The sequence below is a fragment of the Arabidopsis thaliana genome, chromosome 5 (genome assembly GCF_000001735.4).
Source record: "Arabidopsis thaliana chromosome 5, partial sequence".
NCBI classification, from domain to species: domain Eukaryota; kingdom Viridiplantae; phylum Streptophyta; class Magnoliopsida; order Brassicales; family Brassicaceae; genus Arabidopsis; species Arabidopsis thaliana.
This window is the reverse complement of record NC_003076.8, coordinates 12,886,560-12,911,469: the sequence shown is the minus strand read 5'-3', so window position 1 is coordinate 12,911,469 and position 24,910 is coordinate 12,886,560. Positions and strand designations below refer to the sequence as shown.

At 34.4% G+C, this 24,910-nt stretch overlaps 7 pseudogenes across 7 annotated transcripts; 1 reads left to right on the top strand and 6 right to left on the bottom strand.

Moving 5' to 3' along the window:
- Positions 1-1,428: 1,428 nt before the first annotated feature.
- On the bottom strand, positions 1,429-2,354 carry AT5G34540 (annotated as a pseudogene; the record flags this gene model as incomplete). The annotated part of the gene is made up of 2 exons: positions 1,429-1,774; positions 1,918-2,354.
- Positions 2,355-5,785: 3,431 nt separating this feature from the next.
- On the bottom strand, positions 5,786-7,345 carry AT5G34520 (annotated as a pseudogene; the record flags this gene model as incomplete). Its single annotated transcript has 1 exon — positions 5,786-7,345.
- A 981-nt stretch (positions 7,346-8,326) lies between these two features.
- AT5G34500 lies at positions 8,327-9,349 on the bottom strand (annotated as a pseudogene; the record flags this gene model as incomplete). The annotated part of the gene is made up of 4 exons: positions 8,327-8,433; positions 8,530-8,672; positions 8,769-8,918; positions 9,279-9,349.
- Positions 9,350-11,021: 1,672 nt separating this feature from the next.
- Positions 11,022-13,181, top strand: AT5G34480 (annotated as a pseudogene; the record flags this gene model as incomplete). Its single annotated transcript has 1 exon — positions 11,022-13,181.
- Positions 13,182-13,750: 569 nt separating this feature from the next.
- AT5G34460 lies at positions 13,751-14,163 on the bottom strand (annotated as a pseudogene; the record flags this gene model as incomplete). Its single annotated transcript has 2 exons — positions 13,751-13,933; positions 14,026-14,163.
- A 3,298-nt stretch (positions 14,164-17,461) lies between these two features.
- On the bottom strand, positions 17,462-18,410 carry AT5G34450 (annotated as a pseudogene; the record flags this gene model as incomplete). The annotated part of the gene is made up of 4 exons: positions 17,462-17,601; positions 17,874-18,033; positions 18,121-18,212; positions 18,311-18,410.
- A 2,079-nt stretch (positions 18,411-20,489) lies between these two features.
- Positions 20,490-23,276, bottom strand: AT5G34431 (annotated as a pseudogene; the record flags this gene model as incomplete). The annotated part of the gene is made up of 1 exon: positions 20,490-23,276.
- Between the last annotated feature and the right edge of the window lie 1,634 nt (positions 23,277-24,910).

The following is a 24,910-nucleotide window of genomic DNA, read 5'->3' as shown; positions in this document are numbered from 1 at the left end:
AGCATGGTCTCATTTATTTGGTTGACATCTTCGTTGGTGGGACATAATATTGCTCTTTCTTGGAAAAAACTGGATCCTTTTCTTCATGTATTTTTGTAATATCTCCATATATTTCTGTGCATATGGCTTGTATTGGATCTTTTGCTTTCGTGATAAGAAATTCAGAAGGAATATCGATCAAAGCCTCCCCATCATTAGGCTCGCCAATTCTACTGTCACCTACTGCCAATATCCACTCTGAAAACTCTTTAATATCTTTCGCTTCACTAACACTCAAACCTTCAGAATAAAGACGCATATTCTTTGTCAGAGTCAATACTTTACAATGAATCCATAGGTAAGATGAATTAAGGGCATACATAACTATGTCTGCCCTATCAGCACCGGGGATTACTTGTAGAACTTGTCTGAAGTCATTTCCAAAGACAACAACCTTGCCACCAAACGGTTTGTTATCACCATTACCACAAATATCTGACAAACTCCTATCCAATGACTCAAAACAGTGTCTACTCATCATTGGAGCTTCATCCCATATAATCAGAAAAGCTTCTTTGACTAAATTTGCCCTATCTGAACCAGCTTTCATATTACATGTAGCAAACTCATTAGGAGTAAGAGGAATTCCAAATCTAGAGTGAGCTGTCCTACCTCCTTCTAAAAGGAGAGAAGCAATACCACTGGAAGCAACATTAAGAACAATGTCACCCTTTGACCTAAATGCAGCAAAGAGTGTTTTCCAAAGAAATGTTTTTCCTGTTCCTCCAAATCCATAAACAAAAAATACTCCTCCAAGGTTTTCATTCACTGCACCAATAATGTTGTCGTAAACAGACTTCTGCTCTGAAGTAAGCTTTTTAATCGATTCGACATGTTTTTTTGTCTCACTCTCACGATCATACCCTTTCTCATCCAAAATCAAGACATTAGTATCAAACCTAGGATCTTTATGTACTTGTGGCATAGTCTTATAATATGTAAGTGAAGTACCATTCCTTCTTAAAATGTGATCTATCTCTTGTAGAGCATATAATTTTTTCTCTTCATCAGACAAAATTAGATATGTAAACAAACAGATAACTAAATGAGTTACAATTTAGCAAAGCAAGTTTAGCATACTATATTGCATTGTATAACAAAATGAGATAAAATTGAAGTTTTGAAATGATATGAGATGTTACTTGGTCTGTTGAAATATTTCCTTTTATCGTTTTGAATATCTTAAGAGAGATGTTGCCACGTTGCAGCCAACACATTTTCAGGACTAATTAGAGCATCTAACATAATTACGAATAACTGACATAGATACCAACCACTGCTCCAAAAACTTGTTCTCTTTAAATCATCAATGTATTCCTGATCATTATCTAATAAGCCTAATGCTTCACAAGCATCTTTCCACTCTTTATATAGCACACCATTAACTGTCTATAGCTCTTCAAAACATCTTGGACTTGGCACAATATTGAGAAGTATTCTCAAATAATATCCATCTTCTATATCACGAGGAACATAGTTTATTCTTCCTATAACAAAGCCTTTCTTTCTGAGATTAAATTTCTTTTCTTTCGGATCATAGGTAAATCTAGTGGGGATGTCTGCATAAGTCAGCTTCCTAGCAATCTTACTAACTTTATTTAATTCGAACCAAGCAAGGAACATGGAGCCATCTAGATCAGCCTTGTTTAACATTGTTTCTACTTGATCATCGCCTTTGAAATAAATAAATTGTTCCCTTGGCAAATGGAACAAAAGCTTCATCATAGGAGTAGATCTATAATGTATAGGATATTTTAATATTCTCCAGGCTGCTTCGCAAGCAGAAACATATCTGAAATGCGAAATTATACAATCATAAGGAACATAAATAAATCTATTTAACTGGAATAATACTATTAAAATTTTAATTAAACATACCTGCAATTGAAATAGTCTTCTACTTCATTCTTCTTCTTTGGCTCTGATCCATCAATATCAGCATTGACCTTCTGTTTACCTTTTTCTTTATTTTTTGAATTTAGAGACGATTCAACAACAACAGTAACACGATCTGGTTCTTTATGAATATACTTGAATATGTATTTCACAGAACCTGAATGGTTACACCACTCCACGTTGATGTGAGCTCCGTATCTCATTGATAGGGATCTATTATAAGGAATGACATAACGGTTATCGCATTTAAAGTCTTTCTTCTGAACAAAGTCATCTGTTCTTCGCCTTCTGTATATTGGAAATCCTTCTTTATCAATAATTGTTTTTTGAACATGATCTTTCGGATAAAACTTTGAACACTTTCCGTTTTCCATACATGGACATTTCGGGTTCACCACACCACAAGGACCATGAACCATCATTTCCTTTATCACTTCAAATAGCTCAGGGTCTTGTCAGGAATCTCTGCTGATATAACTTTATCAATGTGCTCTGCTTTGGTCAACTTACACTTTGAATCCAGCCAAATTAGTATATGAGCATGAGGGAGTCTTCTTTTTTGAAACTCTATAGTATACATAGCTGCAATTACACAGAAAACATAGTAATTATTATAGGTATCAAAAAATATAGACATAATATTTCAGAGTAAATAAAACAAATTAAAATCTGCTTACATGTACTTGTCTTCCCTAGTATGTTTCTTTTAGTTAAATCAAGCTTCAGAGAATCAAGTTTCATTTTGAAGATCTTGCATATAATCTCAGGTCTATCCTCAACTCTCAAATTTCGCTCACCACAAAACCTAATCAGCTCTGGCCACTTTGGATTGCAAGTAAATGTGATAAAATAATCTGGAAACCCAAAATGTTTACACAATGTCATCGCATCCTAATACATGTTCTTCATATATCTAGGACCACTTGTAAAAGTAGCTGGCAAATAACATGCTAATCCTTGTTCTTTCAAATCATGATTTCCTTCTTCTGAAGCCTTTTGCACGGAATTATAATTATTTGTCCTCAGACTACTCTGGTTAAGTTTGATGTAACCAAGCCGGTTTGATTCTATTGCTGTATAAGAATCCACCAAGAATTGCTGCCATAGCCTTCTAAACCTAAGTAAAATATGCTTCTCATGTTTCCTTTCGCGAATTCTGAAGGCAAACCATTGCCTTATAGATATGTACTCGTTCTTCTAATTTTTAACAGCCCCTGTTTGATGTTTCTCAATGCCTGTTCTGAATCAATCTTCACCATAAGGGAACAAAAGAGGATATTGTAGAGGAAGATAACACGGGAGAATTTCACTAATTCTTTGTAGTTTCCCTGATTTCTCTTCTACTACTATATCTCTGCATGGCATATTTATAGTGAAGTCTCCAGGAATCAACATGGCTACCTCTGATGCCGTAGGTACATTATACACCTTGCCATCCGCTTCCCGTTTACTAACTATTCTCATATGCAAAGTCTGTTCTGGATTAGCATTGAACCTGTCCCTAGCAGTCCGTAAGTGTGATACGTAAGGGTTGACACTATTCAGTAATTTGATCACAACATCAATAATTTCCTTTCTCAACTCTTTCTTTTTATACTTGTCAGCATTAGCACCATTACTGATACGAATCAAATAAGTCAAATTTAGAACAGTAACCAATATTAAAACAACATCAATGTTATATAAAAAAACATTAGTAACACTATAAGGAATGCAGTCACCTGAGTGCTTCCGATCTGTTATCAACTTCATTCTCTGTGTCTACAATATATAACTGCATGAACTTTGGAGGTATATCATTGTCTGGTCTCAAACTCCCTATCCTATGGTAGTTCTCTCCGTGAATCTGGAACATTTAAGGACCACCACTGGCTCTAACACTCTTTTCTGTATCACCACCAAGTGATGTAAAAGAAAATATCATATTGTAAGCCCTGATATTTTCTCTAAAATGTCTACTGATTTCAGAGTCATTGGTTAGCAATGCATAAAGTAATTCTCGTGAATTTTTAAGAAAAGGCAACTTCACTTGACCTTGCAAACAACATGATGTAAACTTGGGCTTCTTATTCTTGACTGTCTTTTTAATACGCTCACCATGCCACATTATAGCTCCACAATATTCACATGAGTAAAGAGGATCCCCATGATCAATGTATACTGCATTTGAAACCATAAAATGTTAAATTTAAAGGATAAACAGAGAACTAATATATATTCATACCTGGTTTGTTTTTTCTTGAATTTATACTAAATTGAAGCTCAAAGTCTTCATGTTCTTTTCCTGTGAAACATAAATGTCATTAGAGCTTATAGATTTGTTACAACTTTGATTGAGCATTGGAAAAAATTTAATCATAATTCATTTACAAATTTATTGAATATAACACACCGTAAGAATGTTCCTCTACATTTTCATTAGAGGTATCAAGACATCCCGGGCCAAAAGTGGCAAGCAAACTCTTCTCAAGATCATCCAAAAACTCATAATTTTTTTTAACCAGTTCAGTAATCTTGACATTTTTTTTTTGTAGTTGGTATATGAATCATAATCAACTTCATCTTGAAAACCATTTTCAAGATCATCATATATATTAGACTCTGAACCTAAAAAATAAGAAAAGAATTTTGTTATACATCACATATTATAGTTTTTTGAACAGCGAAGAATATGTAAATAACGCAATTATGCAGTTAATATTTACCATCTGATTCTCCATTACTGTCACATTCTCCTAAATTCATTTGATTTCCTGATTGCAGAAACTCAGGAAGAATGAGATCATCGGTTCTGTCTCCTCGTCCACAATGTGTGACGCCATTTACCCTAAGAGGAATGTCATTGGTAAAGTTTCTAAACAATCTTTTATCCTTAGACGGGTTTGATGTCTCTCCTTCTTCAAAATTAGTTGTTGTGCATGGAGAACTTAGGTTGGAATTTGGTATATGATTTTCTGAATATAACAAAACGTTAGATAGTATTAAACGACATGAGATGTTTCAAGTTTGTAACCCATGACTTACCAAATGGATACTGAGAATCATTTGCATCTGAATGTAGATTATCATCATATGTTAAATGCCTTCGATATGATTGAATAGGACTTGAAAGATCGATTCCTGCTGCATTGTTAACATTTCATAAATAAATCTTGTTAAATGTAGTTATGTTAAAAAAGACAACATATAAAGCTTAAATATATAATATAGATGGATCTGTAAACTTAACTTGTTTTTGATGTGAAACAAGACTGCAATGTGCCAGGCGTTTGCCTAATGCTTGGTGTATGAACTCTTTGATTTGTAATATCACATAGAACCCTATTAAAAACAAAACTAACTGGCACTGATTTCTTCGCACTTGGTCCATTGAATAACGGAGGTGTATTTTTAGAGGCTTCTCCATGTCTAAACCGCTTATCAGATGTGTTTTGAATAGCATTAGACAAATCTGAATCTTGACTTTCAAGAATTTTTTTTCCTTTTTGACATGGTGAACAAAGAAAAGATAATACAGCAAAAGTGATAGCTAAACACTTAAAACCTTCATATGTGAGAATTGACTTTTCTATAATATGTTAACCTAGTTATGTGCTCTTTTATTTGTTCTCCGGCCAGAAAAGATTGACAGAATATTTGCTGTTGTGTTATTTAACTAAACTGATTAAGATATAAACTATTTATATGGAAACAGTTATTAATTGGTTACATGATCCAGTTTATTGATCTTTATCTATGTAAATATGGTTATTTTGTTTTCTTAAAGAGAATTCGATTATTCAATTTATAATTTATTAAGATCTTTTTTCTTTTTATAGGATCAACTCGAGGACTAAAGGGAATCATTGTGGTTGTGAGAGTCTCAAGTGGTATGAATTCTTCTCAAGTCTATAAGCCATTGACTACTTATTTTAAGGTAAATTCTTGTTTGTTATATAAGAACTAAGTTATTAACATTTCATAGGAAACTTTTCATTTCACATAGATTAATATACATCAAATAAAGCATCCTTAAACCATTACAAAATATAATAGAATCCACACGTTAAGAGAGATAGAAAGGTACAAAAAGAACAGAGTTTAACTTCAAAAAACAAAAAACAAAACACAAACTTCATCATAGCTTTAGTTCTCCTCAACGACCTCCATCATTACATCGTCCTCATCATCTTCAATCATGTATCCGCGGCTGCATTTCAAAATCATCTTGGCAATTAGTAATGTTAACAATTAAAGTATAAAAATAAGCAAAAATATGTATACTTACAACCAAGTTGGTATATCAATTTCTTTGAATTTAAGATCGATGTATAGCTTTGAAAAGCCTCATTCACTCATGAGAACATTCTTACCTGTAATTTTTAAAAAAAGATTTCTATATTAACATGAAGACAGAATCTATAGTTTTACTTAGAAATAAAATTCAAAGTAATCACCATGATAATTTGTGATTCTCTAGTTTTGGAGAACAGCGACGATAGGTTCATAATTGTAAGTAATCAAACTGATTCTCTTTGACCAGTGGTTCACAAACCACTCACATATCCTACCAACACCAATACAGATTATCTCGTTTCCCCTATTACAGAAAACTCAATATCATCACTAATAAGATTATCAATGGTTATATTCTAAGAGTATAAATAGACTGAGATCTATTTCCTTAAGAAAAGACTTACACGTTGTTCGCAATCGTGAATTTCACATATCTTGCTTCATAATCTGTCTCTCTTTGACGACATACAAATGGAAATCTCTTAATGTTAGAAACCCTTGTAATAATACCCATTGCATCTGAAACGTTTAATATAGAGTAAGTTGTTAAGAATATATGACAATAGATTCAGTTGAAAATAAGTTACAGAAAATAGAGTACCATATGATCTCAAATAGAAAATAAGAGATTACCAGACAGAAACTCCATATCCTGCGGTGCAGCATTCTCAACATCACTCGGAGCCGCAAACTAAAAAAATCTACTTGTTGAAAGTGAAGGAACATGCCACATGGTTGTTTCTCTGAGAAACTTGATCTGTTTTGAACAAAATGAGTATCTAACAGGCATGGTATTAACCACAACTCGAAAGTCGGACATGTAATACCAAAAACCCTCTTTGAGTACATCCTTGTACTTCCACAGAATGGTGCCTTCTTGAATAGTAGCATCAATTCGATTATACTACATAAAAATTTCAAAATTATTAAATTTAGAAATTTAGGGTTTCAAATTCCATCAAGTCACAGTGTAAGATATGCTAATTTATACAATTACCTTTGAATCGATCAGCATAATCGTGGTTTCAACACCATCTCGCGGTGGATTATGATGACAGAGACCAAGAATCTCCACATAGACACGCCATTTAGTGATGTGAACACCTATGTCAGATAAAAGGTTCATCCTCTCCATTGAGATTGATAACTCCTATCGGTCTCTAAACTAGAGGAAGAATCTAAGAAATTAAAAGAAGTCTGTAAACACAAACACGGAATTGTCTATTTTATAGCAGATTGAAGAGTTGCAATCATTGAGAAAACAGTTCTAGAACATCCAAAACTCGAGAAACTGAAACGTTATATACTGATTAATATTATTAATATATATATAATATCTGATTTTAAGTGTAATCTTTACATTTTTGTTATTTATACTAACTGAATATATTAGAGAGTATATTCTAAGAATATTTTAGTTAAGATATCATATATTGTTATGGAAAGATTATATACATATTGATACTATATATGAAATTATAATTTAGGCTTGTATTGGAGGTTTCGATGTGTTATAATTTTACTTTTTATGTAATAAAACTTGATTTAAATTACTTAGTTCATATTAACATTTTTTTTTTCTTGTATACAGATGAAGAGCTAAGAGTGGAACTCATCATCTCCATCTACGGTTAGATACTAAGAACTCTTATATTGCATAGGTATATTTTCTGTAAATATGAACTAAGTTATTGTTATATAAAATAGCCGGATATTTAAAATTTTCAACTATTCATTTTGAAACTCTACACTTGATTTTTACCTGCTTAAAGAAAATAGTAACTTGCAGTTTCAAATAGGAAAAAGATTAAACTGAAACCATCTCTACCAAAAAGAACACAATGTATGATAAGTCAAACAAACATTCCAACAATAGTTCAATAGATAAAACCAAAATCAACTTAGCAATGAACAGTTTTATTTTTAAAAGCAATGTAAATTGCTTATACAAATCCTTGGAAAGACGAATCTGACTCTAGGATTAGTCCTCAGCAACATACTCAATCCTCCCTTCAACAGACCCATCTGGTTCATATCCAAAAAAAATTGCTGTAACAAAAATATAAAAAGATGTCATTTTGACTTGAATAGTTAGTATCTAATGAACAAAAGCAAATTATCTAATGTCTTTCACATACATGTAACATGTTACATCAAAGTCTGGAAAAGATATCTCAATGAAGACCCTTGAACACCCATACTCGCTGATTAATGCCTTAGATCCTATAATATTTGTTATCATTCTGTTGATTAGTTATAGATCACAGGGTTTTACATTTGACACGAATGTGACTAACATATTAACGAATTTCCACTAACCCTTAAACATAGAGGTTCTAAAGAACCGGAGGACTATAGTGATTGGCTCGTAGTTATAACTTTTTATACCTATAAGTCGATAAAACTTTGACAGAAAAGACTCACACGCACTCCCTCTAGCAACACATGTTATGATCCTATCACTACAACCAATGAAAATACAAATTTATCAGACTACACATATACTTCTGTTCCTAACGAATTTCAATACCAATATACATCCATGATTGTTAACTTACAGATTATCTCTGATGGTAAATGTCACATATCTGGCCTCATAGTCTGTTTCCCCTTCACGACAACAATATGGAAACCTCGACACAGTTGAGACAGTTGTTATGACTTGTAACACCCCTATTTTACAATTAGACCATAAAGCCCAAGTCCAGCTCGCTAATGTTTTGAACCTAAGTGAAAACCTAATGATCCCACGAGATTATAAAAATGAAACGCAAGTTGCGAGTCACACCACAAAAACCCTACGCCGTCAAACACGGTAAGTCTCGATCTCAACTCAAGTCTTTGTTCTTTTGTCATGTTTAAGTGCTCAGCCTAACTCAAACCCTTGTTGTGAACCGACGCATCACAACTCAGACCACCGGTGATCGTTGTTGTGTTGAGCCGGAGCCACCGCATGAATCACCGGAGAGGTAACACACGTGAATCAATTCGGTTTTGATCTCTTAGCTTTCTTTAGGATTGTTGAATAAATCTAATCATGGATTTAACCATCACAGATCTGTGATAACAAGTCCTCCACTTCGCCGTTCGTTCCGTCACGTGAAACCGACCAGAAAGCTTGTTGAGGAAGGTAACTCATCAAACCTTGTCTCGTATCTGGTTTTGTTGTTGTTATGTTTGCCTTGATTACTAAACCATGATCTAAACCAGTTAAAATCAATGAATCGTTTGTTGAGTTAGAGGTTACGTGAAATTGTGTCGTGAGGAAGAAGAAGATGACTTGGTTCATTGGTTTAGTTATTAAAGTGTTGGTTAAATGCTGCTAAACCGGAAGCTTTTATTCACGTGCATGCGTGGATTCAATTTATGGTTGTAGTGTTACGTGTAGTCGTACACGTTCAATAGTTAATTATTAGACTTGGTTGGGTTAATTTATTATATTATTTTTAGTTAATTTATTGAAGTATAGTCAAACCAATTAATCAAGAGTTATAATTTGGGTTGGTTATGAAATTAATAATAGATTATTTTTGGAAATTAATTTTTGACCGGTTATTTAAACCGTCGCAGATTGAGATCGCTATTGGACCAATTTCCGTTGTTGCTAGTCCTAAACCGTGTTATCCAACCGAGTTGCTAAGGCGAAGGCGGGATCCGTGGAAACAGAGTATCACCTTTCTACTTTTGTACTTTTGAAGTTCATTTGTATAGGATTAGACATTGGGTGTTGATTGTTAATTATTAGGAATTAATTGTTAAAATATTATAAAATATGTTGTGTGATGTTATGCGTTAGGTTGTTAGCGTGATATACATGTTGATTTGTTTGACGTCTTTAAGATGTAGTTTTAAATAAAAATATAGAAATAAATAAAGAGAATAATGATATTAAAGAAAGGATAAGATTGAGGATGTTGGACTGTAATGGAACCGACGAGTTCATTACAGGTTATTAATCGCTGACGAGCAATGAGAGGAAGGATCGAGTTACGAGCCGTGGTCTTCCATAAATAGGCTTGAGGAGCCATAAGTTAACATATGTTAAAAACTAAGAAAAGAAAACAAAAGATCTTGCGGTGAGCAAGACGGAAGCTAGTCTGTTATAGCTTACGAGGAAAGTTTAAGCTATATGCTTTTTGTTTGAGTCTATGCTTATGAAATGGATATTGTGTGAAAGTATAATCGTTTATTGTGATTCGGTGGACAGTTTTGACTGCCTTCACTGAGTGATTAATTACTCACCCCCTTTTCTTTTCCCTCAGGTGAGGAAGAGAATGTTGAGTAGCTGCTCGCTTGGTGTTATTTCGGGAACTTTGGGGTTTCATTTGATTTATCGTTATTTCTTATATTTCTAAACACGGTTTCTTTATACATTTTTATCCAAAGATTTTAGTTTATTTATGCTACTATTTTAAGACAATTTATTTTTGATTCTTAATAAAAGAAAGTTTCCCGAAATAATGATATATTATTTCAAGATTTAATTTGAAGAAGTTGAATAAATGAATGGAAAAGATGAAAGTACGTCATCTCAACATTGAGAGAGACGGGTATTATAACTGGTATCAGAGCGGAGGTTTAAAGTCAAGCATGTGTTGACCCGGAAGACTAACTATATCTATATTTATTTTTATGAAAAAAAGTTTTCTTGTATTTTATAGTTTTAGAAAGCGTTTTAAAAAGAAAGAGTTTTCAGTATTGAAATAGGGAAAGGGGTTTAAAAAAAAAAAAAAAAAAACACCAAATGTGCTAGACTTAATTTTAAAGTAGTAGTGTAAATTTTCGGTTATTATAAGGGTCCTAATGTTTAGTCTTGTGTAAACAGAAAATGCCGCCAAGAAGATCAGGACGTCCTGCGAACGCTCGGGTAAACCGAGTAGCGAATGCACCAGTTGTTGGACAAGACCACCCACCTGTGGTAGCTCAACCAGCTCAGGCATTTCAAGCATATGAGGCAGCTCATGCAGCTAATGCAGCTCATGCAGCAGAGATTGCAGCGAATCAGACCAAGATGCAGGAGGTCCAAAACATGATGCGTGAGATTTTGGATCGACCGGTGTATGCACCGCCACCGCCACCGGCATCTCGAGTTGCTGCACCTCAGTACCATTAGCCACCGCCACTGCCACCAGCACCTAGGGTTGAAGTACCTCAGTACTATCAGCCACCAGTGCCGCTTGCACAGACCAAATATTTTGGGACGATGATGCTCATGAGTACCATGGGCACAAAGTATTTCAGTGGTGGATTTGATCAGGTTCGCGCTGATGATTGGAGGCAGATGTTGGAGAAAAATTTCAGGACAGCGAGGTGCCCGAAGGAATTTAAGAAGGATTTTTCAGTGCATTACCTGAGGGGAGAAGCAGATCATTGGTGGAAAATTTTTGAGAGGGGCTTGCCTGCTGGATATGTGCCTACCTGGAAGGATTTCTTAAGGGAGTTCAATAATAAGTACTTTCCGCGGGAAGCTATGGAACAGTTAGATCATGAGTTCATGGAGCTTCGTCAGGGCACGAGGACCGTTCGTGAGTATGATGAGGAGTTCAGCTGTCTAAGGATGTTCACTATGAAGAATTTTGGAGAGCAGGATATGATTCAAAGATTCATGAGGGGACTAAGGGCTGATATTCGTACTCGTACCTCCATTCGAGGGTGCACTAGCCTGGTTGAGTTAGTTGAGGAGGTTGCTAGGTTGGAGATAGAACTTGTGGAGGAAGCTATGGCTCTCAAGAGGGCTCAAGCAAATGTAACAAAAGGAGCTGAATCTCAGAAGCGCACTTGGGATAATCGTGGAGCAGTACCAGTCCAAAATTGTCAACATTAAGCCACATGTGGTAAGAGGCACAGCGGAGCTTGTTGGAGTAAGAGTGGGAATTGCTTCAGTTGTGGACAAGCTGGTCATGTATGGTCGAATTGTCCAGGAAAAGACAATAATTGTAGGAGGTGTGGAAAGCCAGGTCATTTTGCAAGGGAATGTAAAGTGAATTTGACTGGGGGACAACCAGGAAATCAGAACAGAGGGGTTATGCCACCACCGCAAAAGAGGCAAGCAGTGGGACCTCGAGTGTATGCCATAGCAGGCGAGGAGGATGTTAATGAGGATGGCGCAGACCCGATTGTTGGTAAGTCTTCTTAAAAATTTATTAAGTGATTTTCTTTCCATTTCTGGATGAGGACTGCTTGTGCTTGTTTTGCTGTTCTTGTCTTGCTTAGTTTAAGAACCTGTGTAGGATCGGTTCTTGTTGGAGGAGTCAAAGCCTACACTATGTTTGATAGTGGAGCTACACACTGTTTTGTGAGTCCTGAGTTGGCCAAGTGTTGGGATTCCAGAATTGAGTATTCGGAAAAGCGGAGAAAAGTTGAAACCACAGGGCCAGGATTGGTGAAGTCATCACGGACCTATCGGGATGTCCCTGTAGAGATTGAAGGTGTGGAGTTGTTTGGAAATTTCCTAGAGATGGAGTTGAACCGTTATGAGATAATCCTCGGGATGGGTTGGTTGAAGAGACATAATGCTAATTTGGACTGCCCAAGGTTGCGGGTTAATTTTACTCGAGAAGAGGGTAACTTGATGTTTCAGGGAGTCGAAACTCGTAGCGGGCCGATCCTTTCGATGATTCAAGCAGATAATTTACAGTGGACTGGCCCTGAAGCTTACTTGGCAACAATCTCATGACGAAGGAGATACATGAACAAAATTAGAGGATATTCATATAGCAGCAGAGTACTCAGATGTTTTTAAACCGCTCCAAGGACCGCCACCAAGTAGAGGAGATGCTTTCACCATTGAGTTAGAGCCAGGGACTGCTCCAGTATCTAAGGCACCTTACCGGCCAGCTCCAACAGAAATGACTGAACTGAAGAAGCAATTAGAGGAGCTTACAGACAAAGGATTTGTGAGGCCAAGTAGTTCACCGTTGGGAGCGCCTGTTCTTTTTGTGAAGAAGAAAGATGGATATTGTGTGAAAGTATAATCGTGTATTGTGATTCAGTGGACAGTTTTGACTGCCATCACTGAGTAATTAATTACTCATCCCCTTTTCTTTTCCCTCAGGTGAGGAAGAGAATGTTGAGTAGCTGCTCGCTTGGTGTTATTTCGGGAACTTTGGGGTTTTATTTGATTTTTCGTTATTTTTTGTATTTCTAAACACGGTTTCTTTATACATTTTTATCCAAAGATTTTAGTTTATTTATACTACTATTTTAAGACAATTTATTTTTGATTCTTAATAAAAGAAAGTTTCCCGAAATTATGATATATTATTGCAAGATTTAATTTGAAGAAGTTGAATAAATGAATGGAAAAAGATGAAAGTACGCCGTCTCAAGGTTGAGAGAGACGGGTATTATATGACTCCATTAGCATCTAACAATAATAGAACAGTAACTCAGAATGAATCAAAATTTTAGTACTAAGGAATTACAATTGCAAGAAACCATAAACTATATAAATAAGGTTTATATTACCGATTACATAATCCTCAGACTCAGCATTGACTTCATCAGCATGGATGAATGGAGAGAACTTATTTCAGCTCTATCACTTACAAGCCACATTTTTCCACATAAACTCGATTTCATAATGAAAATCTGAGTACTTAGGTATTGTTGTTGCTCTCTTCAATCGAAAGTCAGCAAGGTAATACGACTTTCCTTCAAATAGGCTAGGCTTGAAATTGTTCATATAATCGCCCCAAGGTACTCTAGCATCGATTCTGTTTCCCTGAATAAAAAGAGAACCATATAAAATTCTTTGAACAATAATAGAAAGTAAAAACCAAAATAACAATCCAAAAATATATCATAGTTACTCACCTTCACATCACAGAGGATCATGGTAGTAGGAGTTGGTTTGATCATAGACGGATTGTCCCAGATGCTTAAAATTTTCACGTATAGAACATGATTGTTCCTGTGTAAATTTAGATCAGGGATATAATTTCTCTCGGCCATTAAAAGTTTGAATGGTTCTTCCTCAGATTTGAGAGAAAAGATAGATTGACGGAAGTTAACCTAATATTGGTCTTATATATATATATATATATTGAAGAAGCACGAGGAAAGTTGAATAGATTCAGTGAATATATATGAAAGGTTTCTTGCTATATATTCGTTCAAATCATTTAGTCAATATATAATTATGTGCTAACCGATTCTGTAGCCAATCACAATATAGAAAGATCTTTTTGCTAATGATTGCTGATATGTTAAGTAGATAATGACAATAAAGTAGTTGGATTCAGCAAGGATATAAATAATGGTTGATTATGTTTAAATTCCAAAACAAATTTTTAAATATTTAATCAAACCAATTTAGTTAATATATACTAACATTGTTGCCTTACTAAAATTTAAGGAATTTGAAGTCGGAGAAAATAGCACAATGCATTAAGGTTAGATGATTCTTCTATTACTCTTGTCATTAAAGTTATCACGGGTTGTAATACATTTCATGCTAGGTGTTGTTAAACAAAAGGATACATAAGCAAACTTTACTAAAGTAGTCACAGGAAATCCAACTTACAACATATGAAAATAAACATAGTTCATAAAACATAGCACAATTGATTTCTTATACAAATCAATGAGCATATTATAAGGGGGTGAGTAAAGAATACTCAGTGAGGAGAATCAACTCTGCCCACTGAAACATAGAACACTTTCTAAAGCTATACAACCATCATCATAACATATAAACATAGACACAAGCAATCAACCTAACATGTTTTAACTTCTAATAACACATTCATAACAATCATCTTATTTATATTAATATAAACATACACATCGTTAGGTCCAGTCATCTTCGTAGGTGGAGGCTGGCCCTCGTGGTGGAGGCTGGCCCTCGTGGTGGAGGCTGGCCCTCGTGGCTCAGACACTCCTATTCCAGGCTCCTCAGCTGTTCTTGACCAGATGTTAACCCGTCGGTCCATCACTATCCACATCACTAGGGAGACCACGGCCCATAGCTCGATTCTCCCTAGTCATACATTAATCATACATACATACTCATAATCATACTTAACATACATATACTTATAATATCATACATAACATCACATTATCAAACATCATACTCAACAATCATAAATTCATATCATCATGTAATCTAATCCTATACAATCAGATCTAAGCCTACATATTATGCGTCAAGAAGCATAACAAAAGAAAATGATATCATGTTTCGCAAATACCACCCTCACCTTGGCCTATTGAAGATGACAACAGAATTCTCCTTCTTCCTCATTTAGACAAACTTACTATCTCAACTGCGACCACATGCTCTTAAGCTCTAACTTAGTTCTCCTTCAACCAAGACCTGAATCCATGATTAATGAAAGCTCCTACAAAGCTTTAGCTCAAGTCAAGCTCAATTTCCCAATAAAACAATAAAAACTCGTCATGATTTACTCCATATAAATCTGTCTCGGAAACATACTTATAAGTCAGGAACTAACCGTTAGAAACGTGATCCCACCGTTGAATATGTAGATAGTAGTATAATGATTAACTCCACGGAGTTTCATCCCGATCGGACTTCATTACAAGCTCCAAACGTTGTCGTCAACAAGTCATCTTGAACTGTCGTTTAGGGTTTCCTGAATTTGACAGACTTTGCAGTTACTTGACCAGAAAGAAACACTCATAACTTCTTGAATATAATCTCGATTCTATCTATGTTAGCGGCTATAGATTCTTCACATCGTGTTCATTGAAAACACACCTTAAACTGCACTTTATTCTCTCTGATTCAACGGGAAACTGATTCTCAGAACCTCTACCTGAAATTACAATGTTTCTCAGATATTTTAGAAAAAACTGCGCTCTGAAAACTGTGACTATTCACCAACTTTAAACGCGATTTCCCGATTGATCTTACCTCTGATTTTGGATCGAAAAACTGTTCTGAAAACTTGGGAACGAGATCTATACAGAACCGTTAAGAACTCGCCCAAACTCCATCAAAACGTGACAGGAAACGGATCACCAATTCCACCACTTGAACCTTTTCCTTCTTTCACATATTCACACAAAAACCCAAAAGCTAACTTGATCTATCCAATCAAGCCGTTGTTTAACGGTGATGATCCATGACGTTCGCTTTCACTCCACACTTGTACGTGATCAAAAACAAAACCACATGCTCCAACAACTCCAATCTCAACGTCAATGGTGATGGTGGCTTGGGATCAAGTTGATTTGATGTTCTTAGGTTAATAATGAGTTGCTGGAGATGATGACGTGAGAAGGCTGCGGGAAGATGACGACATAAGCATATATACATACACATGTAACAAAACCCTTATTATTTTGTGACTTGCTTCACTTGGGCTTCAATGGGCTCTATGGACTTTTGTTTTTAACAAAACAAATAGGGTGGGTTCAAGTTATTGGGTTTGGGGTGTTACAATTCTCCCCCACTTAAATGAAATTCATCCTCAAATTTTTGACGGTGATTTATTTCCATATAAAATCACTTACTTGTAGCTCTAGCAAACACCACATCTACATTTACGGTATACTAGCATAAGACCCTTCATTAAAACTTTCAGTTTACCGTTTTTTAAAAAATCAACACTTGTTTTCTAACGACGTGTATCCTTCCGTTGCACTACTTTGATGACTGCTTAAAAGAACATATAACTTGTCCATCTCCACCGAATTCTAGCGCACAAGCACTGATCACTATTAGAGCCCAAAGTAGAAGAATTGCGAACAAAACAACTACTTAGGCAAACAAGGCCTCCAAGCTAACTATCATTCAACATGTTCGTACAGGCTCACATGTGCTGAGGCACTTGACCTTGGTTTCCTTCCCATTCCTTTTTTTTTAATAGTTTCTAGGGCTCCTTCCCCATCATTGATAAGTTAACATCTTTACATGTCTATGACTTAGACAGTTTCCATCCGTCTTACCTTAAATGTCTCTAAGCTCTTATTCTCTGATAATACTTTCTTCCATTTCTGTTCTCGGCAAACTTACCCTTTAGCCTTTCATGGCTACCATGATCCTTCCTTGTCACTTCTTAACGCCATACTAAAGCAAAGAGAACATGAGAATCCAAATTACATTTCCAGTATCACAAGAAATGTAATTAAGTCTTCCCAAAAAGAAACTAAGCAAATATGAAAATTCACTTAATCAAATAATACTTTAATTCAATCAAGGCAATCAATCATAGATCAAGCAAAACATATAATCAATCACTCAATTTTTTTTTTTATAAAATCTTTTTCATAAAATGATTTTTTAAAAAACATTGACCCTCCGGGTCGGAACCGGAATGGCCTTAACTGGCTCTGATACCAAAAACATACTCATCATCTGTATATACTTGAGATTGGAATCTACACTCTCCATGAAAATGTCATCATCCTCATCATCTGATCCTGCAAAGTTACTCCTACAAAACAGATACCAAAAACATACAAAGTTAATGTCTATATATACTTGTTATGGAATTTACGATACAGGGAATAAGGCTGTAGATTACAGATAGTTGTTCTTGTCGATTCCTCAAAATTTTGGATCAATGTGCACCTTTGAATAACCATAAACATTTATCAAGCATGGTTTTCCTGTTAACCATTCACAAGAAATTGAAAATCATAAATATCATGATCTCGAGATAATTCAGACTAATAAGTAATAAGAAACGCACCTTCAAACTCCGAAATTTTCCGAAAACGCAGAATAATCATCACATGCTCCATCTTAAAATTAGGTTCTCTTATTTTCTTGTACCATTTTCTTTCAAACTCTTCACAAGAACTTCTTACAGCAACACATTTGATGTACTTATGCCTATAATATGAAGTGTACTCAAAAAATATTCGAAAAGTCCTAACTATCTATCTTAATAATATAGAAAGTAAAAAAACTTCCAGAGAATCTTTCATAGTGAAAACCAGGTATCTTGTTGCAAAGTCACTCTCCCCCTCTCTAGCAACCCAAGGTATCTTCCCGATGGGAGATACTGATTCAATTACTCCCATTGCATCTGTAAATTGATAATAACAAAGGTTCAAGTTTAAATTTTATGATCTTCAGCCAAATTATATAATTCACTGTACGGAAAATAACTACTAAAAAACTCACCAACAACAAGTTTCTTTTGGATAGGAGCTGCGTGTTTGATAGTATGGAAATCAACACACTCAATGAAATGGTATCTACTCTTAGGCGCAACATGTTCCATTGTAGTCTTTTTCAAAAACTCAATTTGGAACACATGAGAAGAGAATCTTTCAAGTGGGTTAGCTACAACCACTTTGAAGTTTGAGAGTATATATCATTTTCCATCTGTTAATGTATAAATCAATTCTTCATTGTATGCATGTCTTGAAGACTTAACATCGATTCGATGTCCCTGAGATCATATATAAAATATCAGTGAATCTATATAGAGTGTTCAAAATGATAAGCATTGTCTTTTTTAAATATATAGAGTATAAAATCTGGGTAAAGATATTGCATGGATATAAAAAAACCAAAAGATCTGGTAAATAACAACTAATCTCGAAATAAAAACTGCAAAACAATTTTCATACCTTCTCATCAACTAAAATCATAGTAGGTTCTTTCCTGAAGTAATTAGGAGGCCAATTCCACAACCTCAGTAGCTTAACAAATACAGAACATTTGTTTTTTTAGGACGCAAGTCAGAGAAGGTCTTGAAGTTTGACATTTCCAGAATTTCTCTAACACTTCAAAGTGTTTTGTCTTTACAGGAAAATGAATGAGATAAGGAGAGAGTCTATTGATCTTTCCAATAAACGTAAGTTCTTATTTTTTCGAAATAAATTATATCACAAATGAATTTTCAGATTTCAGCCAATGAATGATTACTCTTTTTGAATTTAGACAGATTCTTTTGAGGATTTCAAGATCCATTGATCTTTTAGATATTTGAAAATACAGATTAATCACAATATTTCTTATACATCACATCTTACTTTATATTATATATAATATAGATGCAAGTAGAATGAGGATAAAACAACACATATAATTCTCTATTTTCATATGTTTTAGTTTAACCTTGAAACCGATTGTCAACAATTGTTAAGGAAATGAAGTTTGTATAAGAGTATAAATATATAGTAGTAACACCAAAACGAAAGTAAGTACCTATGGAACATGTTGAAATATATAGTAGTAACACCAAAACGAAAGTAAGTCAATAAAATAACAATTGAAAATGTTCTTAATACTTATTGAAAAACATAAACTAAGTCAGAAATTCTGACTTTTATTAAATGCAAAACAAACTAAAGACTGTGAAAACAGAATACTCAAATTTTATTTCTTGTATCTTTGTGTCTTCACTTTGGTTAATCCTTTAGCTTTTGAGGCTTGAGGCTCAATCTCTTCAACTACTCCTGCTTTCAGTAGACTTCCAGCGTCATCCTTACATTGGTTCCAATCTCATCGGCATCTTCTATTATCACATTGGTTCCAATCTCATCATCTCCATTTTCTGAGTTAACTCTAGAGCATAACTTCTTAGTAGTACTCGATTGATCAACTATATGAGACAACTCAGCTGAACCACGCTTAGATGAAGGAGTACATAGTTCATTGTTTGTAGCATCAGAACAGTTCTCGCTGCTATTAGTTAACATCAATTGACCCTAACGCACAAAATCGAGAAATATAATAAGTTAAGAGTACAAAACACTTAATAAGAAAAACAAATTGTATTAAGTTGTTTAATCATACCTGTTCCTCAGACCCAATTGTTAGTGGATCATTATGAGTGTCTTCAAGCAAACCTGATTCTTCTTTGGTTATGTCTGTTCCAAGATGCACCTTTGTAACTTTGTAAATATCCTTACCACCATAAATATTGACTTTCTCAACACTTACCAGAAAATGGAATGTCTTTCCACAAAAATTAGTGATGACATCAGGTATGATGGTAGGATCTTCAATCTATATACATGTCTCACATTAGTACTCTACATTCAAAAACATAGACATATATCTATTAATGGAATGACAGTATATAAAATAATACCTCCTCGTATTGTCCATCTAATAACTCTTCAGAAGTTTTTCCAATGAGATTGGTTGCATTATTTTCAAACACCATGAGTTTAATTTAAGCTGTCTGGTCCATTACACGAACATGAAGCTTGTACCTGGAGTAGAGTGTATTATACATATAAAAATAATTCACACTTATAAACATGTTTACTTTATGTAAGGACTTCTAGGAGACATAATTATTTTCTATCTTTTACAAAATAAAAGAGTAATTCTTACCTTACCTCAACATTTCTGATGCTCTCATAACATTTGTCACACCAGAACTTAGGTTTCGTAGGTGCTTGGATCCTCTTAATGGTACTAGTTGATTCTTTCACCAACTCAGTTTTTCTGTTACATTTAGGACATCCAAAATAGAACCATCCCCAATCGGTATCAATGGCAAAAATGGAACCAAGTATTCTCCATTGCCCAACCTGATTTTCAATACAATAACAATTATAGGTACCTAAACTAAACACAGTAATTTAGGATTTATTTCAAATATACTTACTGATATAGGTCAAATTAATCCTAAGACCACTCTCTCAAATAAAGAGGTCAGTTGCAGCACTTAGAGATCAAATTCACAAAGCTCTCTGATCACGCAATAGACTAATGGCAAATCGAATTATGCTAAGTAAAATAGTAAATAAAATAAAGAGAAACAAAAGTAAACAATAGCAATCGATTGGATTGTTGTGAAACAAGATAATAAAAGCGTCAGGCTTAGGGTATTCTCAAAAAATAGATGATAGTAGATCTAGAAATAGCTAAGTTGTTATTGAACAGTTCTCGAACTCAAGTTATGATTTTAGAGTAACCGGTGGCGTTCCGCGAAACTCCCTATGCCTATAGCTAAGAATAACAGGAGAAGCCGAGAGATCTTTAACTTAAACATGCATTATTATCAAGTCTGATTAGTTCACCTAGTATCTAAACCAGATCCCTTCTATGAGCCTACCTGTTCTTTCTTAAATGCCTAGGCTCATCTATGATAGATCAAATAGCAAGTACCTATGGTGGGCAGACTTATTATCTAATATCAAGTTCCAGTTAGGTACTCTAGAACTAGTATTAAGAACAATCAAGATGAAGAATCATACAGATAACATAACAAGGGACAATCTACTAAATCATCTAAATCCCTAATGAGAAACCCTAAACCTAACAAGTGAATTACTCAGACATGATCAAAGAAACACAAATCATATTCTGAATAAGAAATCAATGATGAAAATAACAAGAGGAAAGAGTAAGAAAGATCCAAAAGGGAGTTTCCACAGGGTTTTGCTGCCAAAGTACAAAAGAGATCCAGGGAATAGCCTCCCAAAGCTTAGGGTCTAAAACAATGACCTAAAAACTATATATATATATATGTCTTAAAACGTGTTGGGACTTAATTAAACATAGAAAAAAGTTCTGGGCCGAATTTGGAAATCTTCAAAACATCAATAAGTTGCGTCTCGAAATTACCGTCAGGTATTGGTGTCGCTCGACACCAGGAATGGTGTCGTTCGACACCTACGTGCATTTTCGTCTCCGGAATGTTTCTGCAGCTTAAGTTGTCTGTTGATCTCTAGCATGCTCCATAATCTCCAAATGCATCCCAAACATGTAAAGACCTGAAAAGGACTAAAAAAAGATTCAGGAAATAACAATTAGACTCTATAAACCTATACCTAAATCATAACTAAAATCGGTAAAAATAGAGTTATATAACTTACATCTCTCCCATGAAATAAATCAACAATTTTTTTGGCAGGATAATAAAAAAAATCAACTGATTTAATCTTAATGATGTCACGGTTTACATAATTATCCTGAATAGTTAGAGCAAGGCCATCACTTGGTAGTCTGTAAATAAGCATTTGACTAGTTAACATGTTTGTGAATTTAAACAGAACAATGTAAGTCATAATTTAAATCAACACTTACGATTTACGAACAGCTCCACCTCAAGAACATGAACCGGATTGATGTTGACATCCGAAACATCAAAAACACTTGTAATACTAATCTCAACTAGTTAACAGAATTAGACAATATTTGTTAGACATGCAAATATACATTCAATATGATAACTTTAGACATAGTTAAGGGAAGAGTGGATACCTTTGAAATTATTGATTTTAGCATAGCGTATAAGAACCACTGTCTTCTCGTCATGCTTTACACTTTTTAAAGCACTGAATACTTTCTCAGCAAACACACCCCACAAAGTACAAGACAAACGCTCATTGCTTCAATATAGAGTTTCACGATATCAATATTACTTGTTTGAACACATAACTGCTATGAATCAAAATTATGTATAACAATATTGAAGACTTGCCTAGCATCTCTTATTTGAAACTCTAGTTTTTTGTTTGGTTTGTTCTGAGCAACAATCTCATCCACTTTACCCACACTGACCACTTGACCTAATATGTCTGCCATTGTAAAGATTACTCTGTTAATATTCAAATACATATCACTTGTTTGTTTGAGTTAAAACATGATAGGAAATTTTGAAAATACTAACCAATTAGAACATTCTCATCATAACTCTCGTTCTTAATCCCTTCAAAATCTGCAAGATCAAGAAAAACACTATTCAATACAGGATCACATTGACTCACATCAGTGTTGTGGTTAAAGCCCATGCGATAGCTCAAACTCGATATCTTGTACTTGCCAGTGGAAGGACTCAAAGTGAAGTTATCAATGATCCTCCAATCACCGACCTTCATTGACCTGTGAAACTTGCCAATATAATACTTTCTAAGAGTGACCTGCATCTTAGATCCCTATATCAAAACCAAATTAAAAAGGAGAAAAATTAGAATATCTTGTAATCAAACTTCTTGAATTAATATAGATTCATATATATAATCAATAGCACTCAAGTATGCATTTTCATCACATATAATGACAACGTTACAACATTATGTTTGGTTTGCCTCCACAGATGAAGAATCTTGACTCGGACACGCCAATTCGTTTTGAAAGGCTTGACATCACTAATATACGTTAAACCTAAAGGTAAACTCATTGACTATGTGATAGGCTGCGAAGAAAAGGAATCCGAATTGGATTAGAATTGATGTTATTGATTGAGTATTTATACTAACTAATTACAACTAAAACCCTAAATCACAACCGGATTTTATGGTAATCTCAATCATAACTCAATATACTATCTTAATCGAATATAGGAATCATACCTATTTGGTTGTGATTTGCAGAATATATTCCAGAAATATTGAATATCTTGGAGAAGCGGCAAAATATTGAGCTTGGCAGGATCTTTAAGAGATGATTTGGATTTGCGGTTTTATAGGTAATCTCAATCATAATTGTTGATATACTATCTCAAACGAATTTAGGAATCAAACTTATTAGTTGTCATTTGGAGAATATCGTAGTGAATCACAGAATATCTTGGAGAGGAGGGAAAATCTAGATCTTCTTCGATGTTGTTTGCGTCGAAATTTTGTGATAATGGGCCAAATGTCATTCCAGCCGCCTGAAGAAGAAGATGAGAAGAGGCCCATTACGTTTAAATGAAGATCCGCGTGTTTCTTTTCCGGATCGGATCCTCATGCGGCTCGGGTTGGCTCGAAAACATGGGGTAATTGACGCTTTTACCCTTAATTCGTCTTTATTTTTCTTGTAACGTAAAATTAAAAAATCGGTTTAAATGGCTTGTCATTTTTCTGCCCCTCATTCTCTCTTAGTAGTATAGATATTGATCAAATTAAAGTATCAATGTGTAAGAAAACATATAAACATACCAAACTTTAAAATTAGAAACGCAAAAATCGAGAGTTGGTACGACGAAGGTAATTAGTTGCAAAGTGCAAGTGTTTTCTTTTTTCGTCGCAAATAAGTTGCAAAGAGCGACTGTTTTGTGACTTTTTGGAAAACTTCAGAAGACAAACTTTTGAAATCCACATAGTTTGATCCAATATATTGATAAAAATTACTGAAAAGCACCCACTTTAGTGATATAGAGTACATACAGAACTTTAGGTATATAAATCATCAGTTTCGTAACTTATTTTAGAACTTGTTGAAAAATATCAATCATGACAATGACACAACATGGAACTTATTATATAGATTAGGTTTTTTTGAATGTTTAGTTTGTAAATTTCCGAATTGAAGTGTTTTGTTATGTTTTTATATCTAATATCGATCAAATTAAAGTATCAATATGTAAGAAAAAATATAAACACACCAAACTTTAAAATTTTGTAACGCAAAAATCGAGAGTTGGTACGACGTAGGTAATTGGTTGCAAAGTGCGACAGTTTTCTTTTTTCGTCGCAAATAAGTTGCAAAGAGCGACTGGTATGTGACGTTTTAGAAAACTTCAGAACAGAAACATTTGAAATCCACATAGTTTGATCCAATCTATTGATAAAAATTACTGAAAAGCACCCATTTTAGTGATATAGAGTACATACAGAACTTTAGGTATATAAATCATTGGTTTCGTAACTTATTTTAGAACTTGTTTAAAAATATCAATCATGACAATGAAAGAACATGGAACTTATTATATAGATTAGGTTTTTTTGAATGTTTAGTTTGTAAATTTCCGAATTGAAGTGTTTGGTTATGTTTTTATATCTAATATCGATCAAATTTAAGTATCAATGTCTAAGAAAAAAATATAAACAT